Genomic DNA, 16,361 nt, shown 5'->3' with positions numbered 1-16,361 from the left:
CCAAGAACCAGCCAGTGGATGAATTCTTCCAACTGATGCATGACCCATGAAACAGATCAGACCTTACATCTTCAGGCTTTCCTCCCTCCAAGTCTATGAGGCAACGAGTACAAGGATTCTGGTCCCCATTTTACGGAGAAGGAAACAGGATTGGAAAAGTTAAGACACTTGCCCAAGGTCACACAGCTCATGAGTGGCCAAGTGGGAACTTGGACTCGGGTCTCCTGATGTCAAGTTCAATGTTCTTGCCATGATCGCCACTCCTCCTCCACTCCAGGAGGAAATTAAAGACTCAGAAGCCAGGATAACTCCCCAAGAGGGAGAGAATACAATAAAGACAAGGAAATGCTCCCTGAACAACAGATGGACTCAACCTTTCAGCCTTACTGGAGCAAGGAATTTGCTGACTTCTCAGGAATCAGCCTTTGGCAGAGGCTACATTCTGGACAAAGGGGAAATGATCTGATCAAGGGTGTCAGCCAGGGTCGCTGGCAATTTAGTTAGGAAGGGGAGAGGCCGGGGAGGATGAGGTGGGGGGGGAAGGGGAACAAGAGGCCCAGACTTCTCTAGCACCGTCAGGTGAAGGAGGCACACACTTGAGGATTTGGGGGCTGGGTGGGGAAATTGATGAAATTGAGTCAGGACCTCTGGATGGAGCTGGGACTGGGGGATGGGGGGAACCAACAGAACAGCCCAATGAATGCCCTTGGAAATGCTGTTCTGGCTAGGGTCAGTTTCAAAGCTTCCCTCACTTCTCCAGGACACAGTCCTGAGGGTGGTGTCCCCAGTAAGGTGGAGGTCCACAGCCTAGGCAGCCAATCCCAGTTCTGACACAAGCTGTGTGACTTTCGTCAAGTTACTCCCCCTCTCTGAGTCTCCCCTTCCTCCTCTGTGAAGTGGAGAGAATACCTCCAGTACTGTCTTCCTCCTCCCAGAGTAACTGTGTGTGAAGAATCCTTTGTAAAACACAAAGTGGTAGAGAAAAAGGAGACCCTTATGATTATTAAGACAGGCATGGGGGTATAATGCATCTAGTGCTGGAACTGGAGTCAGAAGACCTTATGGGTTCCAATCCTGCCTCAGATCCTATCTATGTCACCCTGAGTAAATTGCTTCCCCTCCATGGGCCTCAGTTCCCTCTGTAAAATGAGAGGATAGGGCTTGATGACCCCTGAGAGCCTTTCCAGCCTTAGATCTCAGATCTTATGATGCTAAGCCCCAGGGGCAACTAGGACAGGTGAACTGGGGGACCTATCACCTTAAAGCTCAGAAAAAACAAATTCACCGAGTCTGACAGTGAGTTAAGAGTTTGGGGCACGGAGTGGGGGGATAGAGAAGCTGGGAAAGAAATTGGAAACTATTGTGAGGCTCTGTCTGTAACGGTTTCCAGAAGAGACCATCCCATAACCCTCCAAAACATTCAGTTTAAAACAGCAAATCCCTCCCCCTTTCAGCCAAGCCTCCAACCCCCAGTTGGCTGGCTTCAGTCTGAACTGGTGGTGGCAGCAGCAACTCCTGAGAAATCCCCTGATTGAGGGATTGGCTGCCAATGGGCACAGAGAAAACATGTTCTCCTGGGTGGCAAGAGATCTGGGTTCTGGGCTGTTTTCCTATGTGCTGTATGACTTTGGGCTAGTTCTCCCCTTCTCTAAGGGTCCTCCTTTCCAGCTCTAACGTGATATGATCCTTCCAAGGGGCAGGAATCCTGACTTAACCTCTGGCCTTTCTAGCTCCCAGGCCATAGTTCTGACCTCAAGGTGCTTGGGGAGGCCCCATAAGTCCTTCCATTTCTACAGTGGCTAAAATGCTATTCCCACAAGAGCCCCTTTAGGCAGGTAGTATAAGCGTCAGGGACCCCAAGGAGAAAGGAGGAAACCAAAGGTAAGAGAAATGAAGCGATTTCACCCGCTTCTAGGTTAGAACTGGGATTCCAAGCCAGGTCACCCAACTCTCAGGCCCTAAGCAATTTCTTCACGGCCCTATAACCTCCCTCTTGATTTGGGGCCTTCCCTCCCTGGTCCAGTGCCCTGTGCTGTCCTCAGCTCCATCCCCTTACTCTTGTCCCTGCCCCAATCCCCGTCTGTCTAGGCCTCACTCCTTCACCCAGTCTACATCTCATTTCCTTCAAGTTCTGTGTCTTCTAAGATGGAAACCAGCAAACCAGGGAGATAAAATTCATAGAATTGTTGGTGTCAATCTGGGATTGGGAGCCTCAGAGATCATCTAGGACAGGGATTTGGAGCAAGGGGTAGATGAACTTCCTTTCTTTAATATTTCAACAACTGTATTTCAATATTCAGTTATCCCTTCCACATCATGAGGGTTAGGGACTCAGTGCCCCTGTGATCTGGAAAATCTGTATAAAATTTTTTGGCCCTCCTTTCATACCAGAGAAGAAATCTGGATTATTATGGTATTAAAAGATAAAATAATGTTGATGTTATACAATGCTATACATATATTTTATGCATTTCTGAGTTTCTGAACTTTTCCCGTATTGTCTGCTGGCCTTTGCATGTCCTCTGTGGCTTCTGCAAAACTCCCCCCAAATTCCTATTTAATTTCTTATGCTGATCAGAGATATATTGAAACAGAGATGGGGAAAGTCAAGATGTGGAAGAGGTAACTGTAATTGATTTTCTGTATAATCCCATGTATTTTATTTTTTGCCTTTGAAAACTTTATTCTGAGAAGGGGTGCATAGGCTTCCCTAGACACTGCCCATGATACAGCAAAGGCCTTGCACCCCTGATATAGTCCAACCCCCTCATTTTATGGATGAATAAACTAAAGCTCAGAAAAGGGAAATGATTTGCCTAAGGTCACACAGGTAGTAAGTAGCTAGGATTTGAACCCAGGGCTTCTGTATCCAATCAGCCCTCTTCATCTTCCATCCCCTCCCATGTCCTCCATCCCCTCTCATGCTATACTGCCTCTGCTGATGTACTAAAGGGAGATGGCTGAAAGGCCTTCCTTCCTTCCCAGGGAATTATTTAAAAATAATTCTAGTTGAAAGTGGGCTTTCTGAAGACAAAACCCTCATGCGTGTTGCCTAACCCAAAAGAGGGATGCTAAGGGTACTTTTAGGTCAAGTAAAAAGAGAAAGTGTGGCTGAAACAAGCTACTGGAAGAGAGATATGGGGACAGACAGGGTTCTCAACTCATACTATAGAAGCTAGCTACTCACTGCGCCTAAGTGTGTGCCACCTTCCCTCCCCCAGGCACACTACACATCAAGCTTTTGCCAGAAAAGGCCCAAATCCAACACAATTATTTTTGGGACAGGCATTTAATGGTAGGGACACACAAATACTACAATTGTTTAGCCTTGGAATACAGTCCAGGAAATGCTTTCAGGGCCTAACATGTTCTTGGTCTGTACCGAGAGAGAGTCCTCAGTGTCCTGGCTACAGAGGTGGTCATCCTGCTCTCCTCAGGCCTGACGAAGCCATCTGGAGGATTAGAGCTAGGTCCCAGCACCATGGTTCAAGAAGGACATCAATCAGATGGAAATTCCTCCAGGAGGGCAGCAGGACGGTGAAGGGCCTCCAATTCATACCATATGTATCTCTAGTAAAGAGGAAGAAAGGCAGGAGACTGGTGAGGAGTCAGAAATTAGTTTCCTATAGTGTGGGCTGCCTTGAATCCTCTCTGAAAGGCTGGATGTCAAGGACTACTTTTGCACCTTAATATCTGTTCTCTAAGAAGGCAAAGACTAGTTTCCGGAGCATGTCCAAACTGGAAGGGTCTCAGAAGCCACCAAGTTCAATTATACTGTTTGAATTCATGTATTTTTCCCCCAACCCTCCCCTTTTATAGAAGAGGACAATGGAGCCTGGGGAGGAGATGGGACTTGCCCTGGGATACCAATGCATGAGATCACTGGCCACTATGGCGGTGGGAAATCCCAACAAGGGAGCTCACCCTAACCTTACTGGCTTCACAGTTTTGTCTGGTGCAATCCTTCCACTGCGATCTTATTGCCAAGCCTAGAACTATTAAAAAAAGAAAAAGCAGGGGTGGGGGTTTGGGGGAAGAAAGAAAACACAAAGGCATAATAGAAATGGAAATGGTTGAGAAACCCCAAAGGAGGGCAAACCTCAACTGTGTTATTTTGAAGGCGACGGCAGCAGCTGCATCTGTCTGGGGTCGGTACTGGTTTCTGGGCTTCACCCTTGGCAGGCCAGCCATGCCCTGTGGCCTGGCCCTGCTCCAGCCCATCTCCTCCTCTCACCCCTAGAGCTTGGGAAGCTGGGCCAGGGCTTTCCTCAGCAGCTAACCACAGTTCAGGGGGGAGGCCTACTGAACAGAAGTGGGAATTGGGGAGGGAGGCTGAAGAAACCTGGGACAGAAGAGGCAGTGTGGTCCAGACAGTGGAAAAATACCAGGCTGAGGGACAGGAGGCTCCCATCGGAATCTGGGCTCTGCCAACATATTCCTCTATGTATCTTTGAACCAATCACTTCATTTCTCCACTTTTCTGGGCCTCGGGGTTGGATTTGACACTCTCTAAGACCCTTTCTTCTGATATCCTATGATCATGGGAGAAAGGCAGAAATTCAACAGTGGGTGATGGTTGGGGGCAGTGGGAGGGAGGGGAGGGAAGAGGATCCATGGCATGCTGGGCAAACCCTGCCTGATCCTACCTCCATGAAGCTTCTCGTGACTACTCTGGAACACGGCCATCTACCCACACCCTGCCCGACAGATGCCATAGCCTTCCAGCTTGACACTGTATTATGCTATAGTCCTCACTAATTCTGTCATGTAGTAATAAGAGCTCGCACTCCTGTAGCACTTTTAAGGTTTGCAGAGAATTTTAAGGCATCATCTCATCTGATCCTCACAATAACCCTGTGATGAGAGGTGCTATGACTTTCCTCATAGAATGGGTGCTGAATAAATAAGTACCCAATCGATTCATCATACTGACAAGACCAGGGAGGCTCAGAGCTATATAAATATTACATACTATTTTGGTTGCTGTTAAGTAATACAGGATTCAAACTCAGGCCTTTCTATTATGTTCTCCCAAGTCTCTTCTTTGCCCAGCTGGGCCATAAACTCCTCCAGAGGGAATGTAGATGGTTTTACCCAAGGCCAGTTCTACTACTAGACAGATGCACATCTCAAAAATCCAGGATCTCAAAAGGCTCGATGGTAGGTAAGGGACCCCAAGTCTGAGTCCATGCTACATGAAGGGCTCCAGGGATTTCCATACCAGGCAAGCAAGACATTGCACTGAACGGAAAGATCTGCTAGAGAATTTCTCTCGGTAGCAATCTCCCAGGGGCCCCCCAAAGCAGGATTTGATTCCCCAAGGTTTAATCTGCTTGTGTTGTCTCAGGCACATGGCTTGTGTGTCAAACAAGGGACATGTGGGTCTGACTTGAGAATTCAAGGGTACTCCGAATTGGAAGGTGTGAAGAATTGGACAACTGCTCTTGGTTCTGGAGATACCCAAAGCTTGGCCAGCCTGGTGCAGGGAGTCACTGCTTCCCAATGGCAGGATGAGGTGCTTCCCTCTGACTCAGTTTGCATACCTCAGTGAGTGTTCCATCCTGCCGTTTTCTGACCTGCTTGAGACCCCAGGGCCCTGGGCTGCCAACCTAATTCTTGTCCCAATCAAGTTTACACTGGACTAGCCCTCAGAGGGTCTGGGTTCAAAGTCCATCTCTGATGCTTACTATGTATGGCCTTAGGTAAATGCCTTCCGATTTCTGGGCCTCAGTTTCCTTATCTCATTTCTCTTCCAGCTCTGAATCTTCTAATCTTGGGAAAAAAAGGCAGGCCCTGAAATGTGTTTATGTGAGGTAGGGGGGAAGAGAGGAGTAGAGCCTTGAGTCATGCTCATGGCCTGTGCAGGTGGTGGAAAGGCTAATTATAGACCACAAAGGGAGGATACCGCCACTTCCCTCCTTGTCCCTCTCTGGCCACTTGGAGGCCGACCTGGAAACTGGCCTCCTCCCCTCAGCCTTCTAGGAAACCCCAGCCCCACCAAGAGCCCAGCCCACCTTCCCCCCTTCTCTGGCTGGGCTTCTTCTAAATGAGTTTTGTCCTGTTTACCATGGCGCTTATTTGTTTTGGGGGATGAGGAGAGGCAGGTGCCCAGAGGATAGGGGGAAGAGGGGGAAGGACATGTTTTCCAAGGGAGCTCAAGGAGAGTTTAAATGTCCATCAGAACCAGGGAGGCAGTTTTTAAAAGAACTGATTTCCTGGATCTTGTGACCAAGGAGCTCATCACTGAGCCACCAAGCTTCTAATGATGGGCCTCTCTATAATTAGTTGGGCTGGTCCTCAGAGACATGGTCCATATCATTGACATCTGGGTCATACCAGAGTTTGTGCTCAGCACTGGCACCCACATTCTGTTGCCTACTTACAGCTGCCATGCCTCTTCATTGCTTTGTGGGTTGCCTGAGATTTCAGTGATTCCTGATATACAGCTTCAGGAGAATACTGGCACCAATAGGTCACCTTCTATACTAATGGAGTGATTCTCTACTGAGGAGATCATGGATCCACTAAAGATTCCATTCCGTCCCATATGATGCTTTGCTCCCCTCCCCCCCCCACACCAAGGGCAGTTAGAGAGTCAAGCACCAGACTAGATTACCCTCTGGTAGGTCCAGATATTCATGGACCTATATAAACTTCCAGACTTCTAGTCCTACCCTGGGTGGGCCTTCCCCCTCTTCCCTTTTCTCCTCTTCCCAAGGGCATCTCCCCACACTCACACATCCACAAGAGGAAAGTAGGCAGCAAGAAAGAAGCTTCTCCCTAGGATCCATAGTGCCAGCGATTGGTGAGGTCTGGGTTTGTTCCTCTGTACCAAGACTGGTACTCACCTCTGACTCCTGCTTGGTCCAGAGACTTGATCCCAAAGTTCCCATGCTGTTCTCCCACCAACATTCTCCAACTACCAGTTCATTGTCTTGCAGTCCCAAGATCCCAGTTTGGTCGAGGAACTTACCACTCTACCATGTCTCCTTCATCTGTCATCCCTTGGGTCATTCAGCTTCCTCCAAGGCATAGATGACCAGAACTCTCTCCAGGGACTATCCCTTCAAGGATATCACTGAGGGATATGAACTCAGTGATCAATGATGTCAAAGGCTCTGTGATGTGCCTGTGGTGATGCCCTATTAAGGAGACAAGTTGGTCAGTGCCCTCAGTGTCTGAAGGGACCTCATCAGTGGGCATCAAGGACCCAGGACACTGTGCCTGGCCATCTCTTACTACATATCTATTTCATCATACCTTAGGGCTGAAGTTTGGATGGGAGTAGCTGCCATCACTCGTCCCTGGTATGGCTCATCCCCAGTATGTCTTTCAATCTTGTGGTCCGCTCTGGCTGATGATTTTAGAACAATAATCCCTGTGTAGAAATGGAGGAAAGGGATGAAATTTGACCCTCTGGGTAACATCTTCCTGAATCTACCTTGGGGAAGAGTTTGTTTTCCCTGGATGACTACTTTTTGATCTGGAAAGGTTAAAGGTCATTTAACTCAACTCTCAGTTTCTAGGTGAGGCAACTTGACCTCAGAGCAGAGAAGTGACTTTCCCGAGGTCATATGCTTAGTAAATGTCAGGTCTAGGATTCGAACACAGATTTTAGGACCAGGGTTGGTGCTCTTTTCACTGTGGTTCCCATTGCAGCTCTGACCACTAGCAGCTAATCCCCAGGTTAGGCACTTTGGGAACATCAACAACAGTTTCTAACCTGATTTCTACTATCATAGTATTTAGAGCTAGTTATGGTCCTAGACAGCATATAGTTCAACTCATACAAGTGAGAAGGAAGGCCCTCAAATAGCTAATAGATCTCATTTATACTGTACTTTAAGGTTTACAGAGCATTTTACATGTTCTTCCTCAAAACAACCCTGGGAGGAAGGGGGTATTATTATCTCCATTTTACAAATGAGGAAACTGAGGCAAACAGAGGTTAAGTGATTTGCCCAGGATCACATAGCTACTGAGTATCTGAGGCTGGATTAGAACTCAGGTCTTCATGTCTAACCACTAGATCACACAGGTAGAAAGTAGCAGAGCTTAGATTCGAACTCAGGTCTCCTGCCTCTTGCTGGGCCGTTCCTCTCCTCCCACCCCTCTTGTATCTGAGCAGGGGTCTAACTATGGGTCTGGCTTCTCAGTCAGGGATGGAACAAAGCAAAGTTCAGTGGCCCCACTAGGGGATGGGGCTCAGGCCCTTGGCCTCATTAGCAGGCTGGCCAGAGCATCTGAGCTAAGGACCCTGGAGATACATAGACTGCTTCTGCCAGTAGCTTCACTGAGAATCCCCCCTCCAACCTGGAGGACCCCAATAAATAGGACACCAATGAATCAGCCAAGACTGAAGTTAGCATCTTGTAGGGGCTTGGGATGGTTCGAAGGAAAAGCCAGAAAATAACCAAATGAAATCTAGCCTGGACCAAGGCCAGTTGACCTCATATGTATGTGGCCCAGATAGTCAGGAAGCAGGGAGTTTGTGGGAGGGAGGAGAGCCCAGGGACACAGAGGGACGTGAGTGGGCAGCTAGTTAGTGGGGATTGTGGCAGGGGCTTGGAGAAGGAAACCATTTAGGGGCTGGCAACTCGGGCCAGGAGAGAGGGGCTCTGTGTGCTTAGAGCCTGCCCTCCCTCCCAGACAGGAACGTGATCAGCTAAGCAGCACCAGAGGTCCTGGGTTTGAATCCTGCCTCTGTCCCTTCCAAGCTGGGTAATGACCTTGAACCTGTCTCTGGGCCTTGTTACTCCCTCTCTGTTTACTCATATGGTCTGCATTTCCCTGAGATCTCTGCTCTAGCCGTGAGGACAAAGTCTTGACTACCTACCACTTTCTTGGTGGGGTTTTGCTTAATTGTGTGGAGTTTTGCTCTGTGGTTTTGCTCTTTTGTTTGGGGCTTCTGCTTCATTTGCTTGGACTCTGTCTTTGGCTCTCGTTCCTAGGCCTGAACATTTATAGCTGTTCAAACAAAATTTTAGCAGGAAAGAAACTTAAAAAAAAACAACCAATGAGAGAGGTGGGTTGGATGATTTGGCCAGGCCCCTTCTCAACTCTGAGTCCTTTGATCTGATCACAGATGGCTTCACACAGAGCCAACCTTCCGAGCCTCCAGAGTGGTGAGCAAGAGATGCCCACAGGGGTGATACCAATTTGGGCTCGGTTAGGGCAGGAGTTGGGGGTCATTGACAACCTAATGACCACACAGATAGAAAACACTTTTTGCTGAGCCAGTTTTCTTCTTTTAGTGGCCCTCCCCTCCTTTCCTCCTTCCTGGGTCAACCCAAGCCTGCCATCTGCCTTGGCTCTCATCTCCCTGCTCCAACTTTCTCCTCTACCCTGAAAGGAAAGTTCCCAGCTCATGTCCTGTCCAGAGCCTCAGTGGCCAACTTTACCTGGGCTCAGGGCCAGCCAGGAGTTAGGTGCACTGGGGGTAGGGGGAGGGGAGATAGAAACTCCCGTAACCAATGCTGGTTTTCCCCTCAAGGATCACATGCTTATTTATAAGAGAGGCACGGAACTCTTCAGCATGTCTAACAAACAAAAGGGGGGCTGCCCAAGCTGATTGGTTAACCCTGAGCCACAGCAGCACACAAGGGGAGGCCCCAAGATGGAGGACCCAGTCAGCCACGATCTAACGTGTCCTAGAGACCTGACAACAAATAGGGGTTTCGGATCCAGCCTGGGTCCCAGGGAGCTCCCTCCACTGAGAAGCTCTGAATGTGGGGGAGGAAGAGCAGCCTGGCAACTGGATTCAAATTCCAGCTCTGCCAATTATCATCAGTGCTACCTTAGACAGGTCACTTTTATTTTGTGGGTCTGGGTAGTTTCGTCTGTAAAATGGAGATAATACCTGCGCTCCCTCCCTCAAAGGGTGGTTGTGGGGCCCAAATGAGAACTGGCACATGAAATGTGAACACACTGGAATATTATACATAAGGGGGCAAAATAGTTCAGAAGAAAGATTTGGTGCCAAATGCCTCAGGTGTGAATCCTGCCTTTGTCACTTTGTCATTACTTGTGTGATTTTGGACAAGACTTTCTCCTTCCTTGGGCCTGTTTCTTTCTCTGTAAAATGAGGAGGTTGGACTAGGTGATGCTTCCAGCTCTAAATCTCCCATCATATATGTGTTATTATTCACCATGAGACGTTTGCTATGAAAACATTGGGCCTTAGTTCTCCTCCAGTCCAGGAGCACCTGGGATAACTGAGCCTTTTACCCTGCTAGGCCACCCACTAGCTCTGCCTATGAATCCTATGAACCCCATCCTGGCTCCCAAAGAGCCCACTCCACATTTGTGATCCCTTATGGCATTCTTATTTGCAAAGAATGGCCCATTATATGCTCAGGCTACCATCTGGGACCACCCAGCTCCCAGCCCCCACAGTCTCCCATAGGTGCAACCCCTCTGGGGTTGCCTCAGATGTTCCCTGATTGAGTCAGAATCTGTCAATCAGAGATAATCATCACAGGCTTGGACTCAGAGGGGTGCATCTCCCTCACTCTTCCACTGTCTTCTGGGCAGTTCCCTTTCCTGCAGTGCCCAGGTAGGAGGCCCTACCAGAGGAGCTCCAACTAACCAGCCAGCCAGCTTTGTCCTGGACCTTCCAGGGATACACAACTTACCTCCAGCTTCCTTTGACTATCCTTTCCATTCTCTCCCATGGGGTGGTTGCCTGAAACGGAAAGGTAGCTCATTCAAATCTCTGCTCCTTTCAAAGTCTGATTTCTTTCAGGCTTAGGGGTTCATTTCTCTTCGGGCTGAGGGTCTGGCTTGTCAAATTTCTAGGACCTCAGAAGTAATTTAGACACGCTTCCTGATTTGACAGAGGTGGAAACTGAGGCCCAGAGAAAGGAATTAACCAGACCAAGGTCACACAGGTAAGATGTGGCAAAACTTGATGGGATTTGAAATCACCTGGAGCTAAGTTCTGGCTCTGCTACTTGCTATCTGTATGACTTTGGTCAAGTCATTCAACTCCTCTGGACCTTGGTTTCCTCCTCTGTAAAATAAGGGAGTTGGACTTGGCTGCTAAGAACCCTTACAGTTCTAAAATCTTCCCATCAGAGAAGAAGAATAGGGTTGATCACAAAGAGGTAATTTTCCTGTTCTCCACCTGTGTGCCTTGGTTAGAAGGTGGGAGATTGGGGCTAGCCTCAAGGCAATTGGGTTACAGTTAATAGGAACTTTGGCGATCATTGAATCTAATGCCCTCGTTTTACCAGGGAAATGAAGTGACTTGCCTAGGATCACAGCTAGTGTCTAAGGTAGGATTCAAAACCCAAATCTTCCTGACTCGTTGCCTCTCTATTCAGGGACTCGATGTCATAGTAGGCAGTGAGGGAGCACTCGAGCACTTTTTTCACTCGTGACCCCTTCAGGGCTTCTTAAGCTGTGGGTCACAACTCAACCCAGAATATTCTAGAATCTTAGAACCTTCTAGGGGTTGAAATTGCTCTTGGGCACTCTAGGAGAGGCCCCTCAGCCCTGCCAATGACGGGGGTATGTTTTTTGAGGGTCTCAGCTAGGAAGCAGTTGATGGTCAATAGAGAGGCTGTTGGGGAGCTCCTTGTGCAGTCCCATGATGGGAAGGGACAGGCAGATCTGCAGTGCCAGACAACTCTAACACTGGAATTCATTCTGGGCAGGCCTCCTATTGTTTATATGGCATCCCCCGTCACTTAATATGTCCCAGCCCCACAAAGGATGCATGCCACTCTCACACAATAGAGAGTGTCTGGGCCAAAAAAGGCCAAAATTCAACTCCAGGCGAGCTCTGAGCTGTGTCTGCACCCCAGGAGCATGACTAAGCTGGGTGGTAGCAACAACCAAGGCTAATGGTGGGGGCCCAGCCCTGTATCACTGGGTGTTACCATACCCTTGATGTCTGAATAATTCCACATGCTCCATCCTGTTCCAGCCCAGAGATCTCCCAGCTACTAAGGGACTTTTGGGGAGGCTGGAGTGGGGAAGGGTTTGAGAGAAGAGATGGTTTCAGTGCTTGCCTTGGGATCGCATGTTTTATATCTGATCTCAGAAACAGGGAAGGCAGCCTGGTTCCTGAACATGGTTCCTTATCAGAGTGAGCATCCCAGGCAGGATCCTCAACAGAGCCAGAGCTGTAGCTACCAGTTTTGGTGGCGAGGGACAAAGTGCAGAAAACAGTCACAAGATGGTGGAGACAAGCAGGGAGGAGAAGATCCTGGGATACAAGGCCTTGTAACAGGTTAGAGGTGGAGGAAGAAGTGAGGCAGAGAACCTGGGGTACCCTCGGAAGCTGTTGCCAATTAAGGAGGTGGCAGGGCAGAGGTGGGAAGGCAGGGCAGGGGCTCAGAATCCTATGAGCCAAAGGAATGGGGAGCCGTTGAAGATCTTCAGTCAGGTATGATTAAACTCATTTAATTTAATTTACCTACAGAGAACAGGGTCAGATTGAAGATGGAGCCCTGGGGAATCTTTATGCCTGCTTGGCAAGCCAGAAAGTGAGCTGATTGGTGACCTTCAAAGGAAACACAAGGAGAAAAGAGTCAAGTTGGCTCATCTTGGCTCACCATGGCCCAGGTCAGCTCAGCTCAGCTTGGAGTAGCCCAACCCAAATGAATCGACTAGAGCCCAACCGAGCTGCCCATCATGGTCTAACTTAGCCTAGTCTAGCTCTGTATTCTAAGATGTTAGAACCAAGGTGTCAACCAAGCAGCAAACCCTCAGGAAAGCTGTTCAGAGATTGCCCCTCATTGGTTCACTCATGTCATGTGATCCCAGGTTCAGTTCTAGAATCTTCGCTGTGGAAAATTCTAAGCATGTAATAGCTCACTACACAGGAATACATGGGTTCCCCAGAGTTAGGAAGGCCCCAGGAGCCTAGTAAATTAAGGCAGCCAAGGTAGACTTGGCATCAAGAGAGACCTGAGTTCAGCTTCGGACTGTGGTACTAATCTCAGTCTCAGTTTTCAGCAATTTAAAATGCAGATAATAACAGCACCTACCTCACAAGAACATATGAGATCATGTATGTAAAACACTTTATAATCAGAAAATACTAGATAGATTATAGTTACTATTATTTAAAAAAGCACATCAGTCCTGGAAGAGACCTTATGACATAGAACAGATGATGTCAGGGCTGAAGAGATCTTAAGCCACAGTTCTTAACCTGTGGTCTGTGAACTTTGTTTTAATAAAAATATCTTGGCAACTGTGTCTCAATAAAATTGGCTTTCTTTTCATCCTATGGACAAGCCTTTATCCATTTAAAAACTTGATTTGGAGAAGGGGGCCATGGGCCTCACCAGACTGACTGCCTGTTGGGTGTCCAGGACACCCCAAAACCCCTGCATTAGAGCATAGAATGTCAGAGCTGAAAGGGATCGGGACATAGAATGTCCAAAATAGACCCCAGAGATAGTAAGATCACACATTGAAAGCTGAAACGGACCTTAGAAACTATCTAGCTCAACCCCCTCATTTTACAGATAAAGAAACTGAGGCTCAGGGAGGGGAAGAGACTTTCCCACAGTCACACAGGTAGTCAGTGACACCGTCCAAGATTCCAACTTAGGTCCTGTGACTCCAAATTCAGCAAGGTCATCTCATGCAACCTCATTTTACGAAAGAGGAAACTGAGGGTTAGGGAGAAGAAGGGACTTACCCAAAATCAAACCAAAGTTGGCGACTGATGGGACACTTGCCGATGGCTTGGAATTCCAGTCTTCCCAAGGACACCAGTCTGCACAATGTGGAAAGCTTCATCTTCAAGGAATGAAGGGGTCCTTTGGATAGCAACATAAGCCCGGAGCTTTCTGGGACAGTCTCACTTGGCTGTTTCTTCCCGTTCCTAGAGGACTCCAGGCTAGACAACTTCAGCTGGCTGCTGGAATCTGCTTTTCTCCCCTCCAGCAGCCTGTGGCTGAGGCCTCCCCCAATAGCCAAATTGCAGGCAAGGGTGTGTCTGAGCAGACCTCAGGCAGACTGACTGTGTCTTTTCTTCCCTGTGTCTGGCAGGGGCTCCCAGCTATTTCCAATTGCAAAAGTTGGCCAGGGGGAGAAGGAGGAGAAGGAGGAGGAGCAATGGATGAGAAGAGCTTTTTGGAGCTCAGCTTGCTGCCTCTGCCCAGGCAAAACTCATAATGTTCCCCAGAGTCTGACCCTAGCAAAAACACCTCTCCCCGTTCTTCCCTCAATCCTCCCTTTGCCGGCCCCCATCCTCCTCCCAATGCAGACACAGGTCAGAGGATCATGGGATATCTGAGCTGAAAGGAATCTTGAAGTTTGTCTAGTCCAACCCCCTTGGTTTAGGGATAAGGAAACTGAGGTACGGAGAAAGAGGCTGTGTTTTGCTTAGGGAAGGAAATGATGATTCTGCAGTTGGGGATCCAGGTTCAAACTCTACCTCTGATGCATACTACCTGTATGACCTTGGACAAGTCACTTCCCCTCTGTGGGCCTCAGTTTCCTCCACTGTAAAATAAGGGGGTTGGACTTGATGGCCCCTGAGATTCCTTTTAGCTCTAGAGCTAGGATCCTAGGATTCCAAGTCATGTTCCTACTCTGGGCCTCAGTTTCCTCATCTGTAAAATGAGAAGATTGGGCTACATTATCTCTGAGGGCCCTTCCATCTCTAGATCTAAGATATCATGATTGAAGGAAGTGACTCATCTAAGGTCCCACATAAGGACATAGCTCTAGAGCTGGCAGGGGCCCTGGAGACCATCTTGTCCAACCCCCTCATTTTACAGGTGAGGAAACTCAGGTTTTGAAGAAAGGAAGAGACTTGTTCAAGGTCACACTGCCAGTGAGTGACAGAGCTTGGTTGGGAATCTTGGTCTTCTGACTCCCAATCTAGTGATCTTTCCACAGTAGCACTCCTCTCCATTCCCAATTGCCCCTTCTCCATATCAGGTCTTTCTATTCAATTCAGTTTTTATTCATTTAACAACCATTTCTATTCTTGGGGACAAGGCCCTGGAGGCCCCTCATAGGATGACAGAATCTCACAGATGGCAGGGACCCCACAAATCACAAAGTCCAGTTAGTACCTTGTAGGGATCTTCTCTACAATGGTGTCTTCCAAGTTGCCATCCAGGGCCCACTGGAAGGCCTTGGGTGAGCAGGACACACTCATTCCATTTCTAGGCAGCTCTCACTACTATCAGCTTTTTACTTCATGGAACCAAAATCGGCCTCCATGACACACTCATCTGCTCCAGATCCTGCCGCCCTTGCCAGCCTAGTGGAGCAAGTCTGATCCTTTTTTCACATGCATCCTAAATACTTTAAGACTGTGGCCATGTCCCCTCCCAGGCTTCTCCAGGCTCCACATACCCAGTTCCTTTAAGTGATCCTCATCTGATATGGTCTTAAGGTCCATCATTCATATTCTTGGCTGCCCTAAAATGTGGTACCTGGATCTGAACACATTCCTTTAGATGAGGCCTGAGTAAGGCAGAGGATGGGTTGCTATCTCACCTTCCTGAATTCTGTACACTATGAATCTCTTAATGAAGCCCCAGATCACATTAGCTTTTTTTTTTTTACTTGTCATACTTATCACACTGTGAAGTTCTTAGATTCTTTACAGGAGAACTGTTTTCTGAGACTAGGCAAATTCATGGCAGTCTGGGCTATTGTTGAAAGGATTTGGCCCTTTAACATAACTTGGTACTCTGAGTGGCTCGTCAGTCATCTCTCTTGCCCTATGACAGCCACAAGGGGGAAGGTATTGCATGTGTGAAAAAGACATCTTGCAGCTAGTCTTCTCTGGACTATGGCTCTCCAGATGGTTCTCCAGATGGGACTCCAGGGAGGGGATGGTCAGGGTAAGGTCCTTCTCCATCTCAGTGTCATGGTGATCCTGCCTACATGGCAGTTAAGGGTGGAGGCTACAATGAGGCCCCTGGTCACCTCCACTCCTTCTCTCCTTATTCTTTCTTGATCTTGGGGGAGAGAGCATCCCAAGCTGGACATATCTAGGACTGGCAACAACTTTGTGAATTCTGAAAGTTCTGAAGGTTCTGGGAAGCCTGTAAATGCTAGCTGTGGTGTTCTTGGAGAGGCAATGGCTGATTAAGGGCTAATATTTAGACTGACAGAAAGAGGACTGGCTCAGCTTGACTGAGCCCGCAGGGGTAGAAATTCTGTCCCACTCCCTTTCTAAACTCAGCTATTGCTGTTTGTACTGGTTTGTGGACTGGGTTCAGTCATGGGGAAGCCTGACATCTAATTAGCAGATTTGGATTCCTCATTCACACATTCACTGGCTTACTAACAAAGCCCCACCCCAGAGTTCCAGGAATGAAGCTAATAATAGTAACAGCTATGGCTCAAAAGTCTAAAGTTTCCCTAAAATGGGGGAG

The 16,361-nt window shown here is 48.2% G+C and overlaps 1 long non-coding RNA gene across 1 annotated transcript; it reads right to left on the bottom strand.

The window, feature by feature from the left end:
• Window positions 1-3,270: 3,270 nt before the first annotated feature.
• On the bottom strand, window positions 3,271-13,988 carry LOC140515237 (uncharacterized). Its single transcript, XR_011970908.1, has 6 exons — window positions 13,658-13,988; window positions 12,422-12,508; window positions 10,635-10,684; window positions 7,261-7,378; window positions 6,974-7,142; window positions 3,271-3,570 (listed from the first exon to the last, which is right to left on the bottom strand). It is a non-coding gene; the product is annotated as an uncharacterized lncRNA (long non-coding RNA).
• Window positions 13,989-16,361: the final 2,373 nt, after the last annotated feature.

The sequence above is a fragment of the Notamacropus eugenii genome, chromosome X (assembly GCF_028372415.1).
Source record: "Notamacropus eugenii isolate mMacEug1 chromosome X, mMacEug1.pri_v2, whole genome shotgun sequence".
In the NCBI taxonomy this organism is placed as follows: Eukaryota; Metazoa; Chordata; class Mammalia; order Diprotodontia; family Macropodidae; genus Notamacropus; species Notamacropus eugenii.
The sequence above is the reverse complement of the archived record's forward strand: the minus strand, read 5'-3'. Positions and strand labels throughout refer to the sequence as shown.